We start from the raw sequence: 4,003 nt of genomic DNA, 5'->3' as shown, positions 1-4,003 counted from the left end.
CTCAGGGAACCTTCAATTGGAGCAAGAGGTGGGGCCCTAACTCTCATGCCAGCTCAGCTCTGGTACCTTTCATTAAGAGATAGTTCCCCTGGCTCTTTGTTCTATGGGTGTGATGAGAGAACACACTTATTCAAGCAAGGGAGGTGGGGGGGAGGGTGCCTGAGAAAGACCCCTTCTAGAGACCTAAATGGCCCTGATTTCTGTATTATTGAAGCTAGGGCATTGGGTTTGTTCAGAACACCTTGTTCTGGATGACAGCTTTCCATTCAATTCGGTTCAATTCATAGAATCGTGGAAGTGTAGGGTAGGAAGGGACCTTAGATGCCATCTAGTACAATCCAGACATAAAAAAGAGATACTGTCTTCAACATCCATTCTCTGCCTGAAGACCTCCAGTGACGAGGAGCTCACTACCTCCTGAGGCAGCCTGGATTGTTGCTTTATATTGGGCTAACCTCCTTCCTTGTCATTTCCACACATTTGTGCTAGATTTCCCCTCTAGGGTCAAGCCAATGGGGGAGGGAGGAAACATTTATAAAGTGTGGCAGGCACTGTGCGAAACAATTTTTACAAACATCTCATCTGATCTTCACAACAACCCTTCCAGGTAGGTGCTATTATTACCCCCGTTTTACATTTAAAGAAACTGAGTTAAATGTCACCTAACTAGTAAGTATCCTACTTCCAAATGATAGGCCTTCAGATATTTAAAGACAGCTATCACATCTTTCTTCAGTAACACTCCTCTCATTTAAATGTCCCTATAGTATTCAACCAATCTTCTGATAACATAATTTCCAGTCCCCTCCTTGTCCTGGCCCCTTTCCTCTAGGTGTGCTCCAGGTTGTCAATGCCTTTCTTTTTCTTTCTTTTTTATTTGTTTGGAGGGGGCAGGGCAGGGCAGTTGGGGTTAAGTGATTTGCCCAAGGTCACACAGCTAGTAAGTGTTAAGTTTCTGAGGCTGGATTTGAACTCAGGTCCTCCTGACTCCAGGACCCAAGCTCTATTCACTGGGACACCTAGCTGCACCATGTCAATGCCTTTCTTAAAGTGTGCCCAGAACTGATCACAATATTATAAGTGTGTTGAAAAGCATTTACAATAGGCCTTTAATTTGCAATGTATCATGTAAGGTATAACAAGGTTTAAAAAAATGAATGAGACTCGCTTTCCAAAATGGCTGTGGTGATGGATGTGGACACCCCCAGCGGCACTAACAGCAGCACCGGCAAGAAGCGCTTTGAAGTGAAAAAGTGGAATGCAGTGGCCCTCTGGGCCTGGGATATTGTGGTTGACAACTGTGCCATCTGCAGGAACCACATTATGGACCTTTGTATACAATGTCAAGCCAACCAGGCATCTGCCACCTCTGAAGAATGTACTGTCGCATGGGGAGTCTGCAATCACGCCTTCCATTTCCACTGCATCTCCTGCTGGCTCAAAACCAGGCAGGTGTGCCCGCTGGACAACAGAGAGTGGGAGTTTCCAAAGTATGGGCATTAGAAAAAGCACCTTCTTCCTCAAGATTATCGCTTGTGTTCACTACTTCATGACTTGCTGTCCTGTTGCCTAATTAATTATACATGAGTTAAAGCCAGTCTTGGGTCTTGTGTGCAGCGTCTCTCGAGTTTGGTCTTACTGCCACCATATTGTATTCTATGTGAAATAAAGCCCTGTTGGATCCAAAAAAAAAAATGAATGAACTAGGTCCCTGGTCTCATGGATCTTAAAGTCTACTCAGGGAGATAAGATATATACAAAAATATTATAAAATGAAATAGAATATATTAAGTAAATAGGAGAGGGAGTATATTAGATTATAGATGGAGTAGGGGCCAGGAAGGCTTCATGGAGGTAAGCTTTGGAGCTGTTACTTGAAAGAGAGCTACAATTTTAACAGGCAGAAATGGGATGATGGTGGATGAAGAAATCATTCTACTTACACAGGCTGGCATGAACAAATCCCACAGAGGCAGAAAAGGTTGGTACAAGTTCAGGGAACAGTGAGTAGTCCAGTTTGGCAGGAACAGTATATGAGGGGGAGTAGTATGAGATAATGCTAGAGAGTGATACTGGAATCAGATCTGGTAGTGGGTGGCTGTCAAAGTTGGGTTAAAGAGTTTGGCCTTTTGTTGGATCATGGAATCCCAGAGTTGGAAGTAAGTTTGAAGGATCAAGTCTTGTGCTCCATTATTATTTGGGGGCCTATTAATATAAAACTCCTACACAAAACCCTGAGACTTGATGGGAGGAAGAAAGGGAGGAAGAAAAGGAGGGATGGAGGAGAGGAGGCATTTATTAAGCATGTGATTAAGTACTAGACACTGTGCTAAGCATTTTACAAATAATATCTCATTTGATCTCATTAAAGGACTAAAATGTTCATTCCTGAAGCAGTGCCCTTCCTGTATAACCTCTATTTTGAGGTTGGTTAGCAGGTGTCTATAGCTCCCTAAGCATTTATGTCCCATATATGAATGAAAAGAACACTTAAGTTTGAGTCTCAGATCCATGACCATAGACAAGTCATCTTACCTCCCTACCCTCAGCCTCAATTTCCTTCTTTGCAAAATGGGGATAATAGCATTGGTATGGTGGGCCAAGAACATTCCCAACTGCCTCACCCTGCTTAGACCTGCGATCCAGAAAGGGGTTGGCTATATGGGTGTAGAGGCAGAGTAAGGAAGTGGATTGGACACATTATTCAAAGTCTTTGAGTGTTCAGCCTGAAAGAAAGAGAAGGGGGGGGGGGAAGAGCAAAGCAGCCTTGTTCTAAAAGTGTCCCAAACCACAGGAAACTCTTAGATGTGAGGTATTTTTCTCTTTTTTTCTATCCCTTTCTTTCTTCTCCTTTTTCTTTTCTTTTTTAACAGAAAAATTTCACTAAACAAGCCTCAGACATTAGCTAATCATTTCCTGAAGGAATGGACCCTGTGACCAGAGTAACTCTAATGAGATTTTCAGAAAAGAAGATCAGGAGTCCCTCAGAGGACCAGCAACTAGAATCACATGGATGAGCTGGAAAAAGGGGGGGGAGGGGGGAAGGGAAGAGAAAATCCAACCCTCCCTGAATTCATCAGAGTTTCTTTAAAGCAGGAACTTGCCTTCAGTCAATGACGTTTAGGGAAGGAGATCTAGCTAAAGCCACTTCTCCAAGAGCTCCTGTCCCTGGGGATCTGAGCCAGGGAGTAAGTGGAGGCCCTGCCTAGATTGACAACTGCATTTTGAGCTTGATGTCTGCCCTGAGTAACCTCTTGGGGAGGAATAGTGATGTCCGCTGTTTCAAGAAAAGGAAGGGCACTAGCTGAGAGCAGTAGTGTCAGCTAAATTGGGGACAGGGTGGAACGGATCCAGGGCAATTCCCAAAGTCTCTGTCTCTCTCTCTCTGCTTTCCCACACCCACAGAGAAGCCACAGGAGACTTGTTTTAGAATTATTTTCATGGTTGTGGGGTGGGAGGGGAATAATTAGGGGGGAGAGGGGAGAAAGGGGGGAAAGGATTGATGCACTGGTTGGGGGAGGGACTGGAGAAGGGAAAAGTGAAAAAGAAGCCTTGAGCCTTATCAATGTTTTCTATGAGCCCAGTAGAGATTCAGGGACTCCAGGAAAGGATATCTTTGATTATTATTTTAGTCAATGTAAATTTGGGGGCTACACACTCTCTTTGTAACTCTCTTTGGCCTTTGGCCTCTGCCCTCCAGGAAGCTTCAGTTTTAAAGGTTGACAAGACAGCTGAGTACACACAGTTATGGATGTTTTGCCCAAAGCCGCACCCACCCACATACCTCCTCTGCCCCCCTTATGCCTCTGAGTTCCTCTAACTCCAGCAAAAGTGCTTTTCATCTCTCTCTCTCTCTGTTGCTGAAGTCTGGGGTTTCACTTTTCTTTTGCCTTTCCAATTCTTGATTCCACTGCTAGAGGAGAGATGAAGAATAGGGACAGATTGGTGAGGGAGCTGGAGAAGGCAAAGAGATGGAAATAATACTAATAACGGTGATGATAAT

General features: G+C 44.2%; 1 pseudogene; it reads left to right on the top strand.

Moving 5' to 3' along the window:
- Window positions 1–1,156: 1,156 nt before the first annotated feature.
- On the top strand, window positions 1,157–1,695 carry LOC138151832 (E3 ubiquitin-protein ligase RBX1 pseudogene; annotated as a pseudogene).
- The last annotated feature ends 2,308 nt before the right edge of the window (window positions 1,696–4,003 follow it).

The sequence above is a fragment of the Petaurus breviceps genome, unplaced genomic scaffold (assembly GCF_028583685.1).
Source record: "Petaurus breviceps papuanus isolate PSGF00001 unplaced genomic scaffold, PetGlider_PUasm1.0 90919, whole genome shotgun sequence".
In the NCBI taxonomy this organism is placed as follows: domain Eukaryota; kingdom Metazoa; phylum Chordata; class Mammalia; order Diprotodontia; family Petauridae; genus Petaurus; species Petaurus breviceps.
This window is presented reverse-complemented; position numbering and strand designations above follow the sequence as displayed.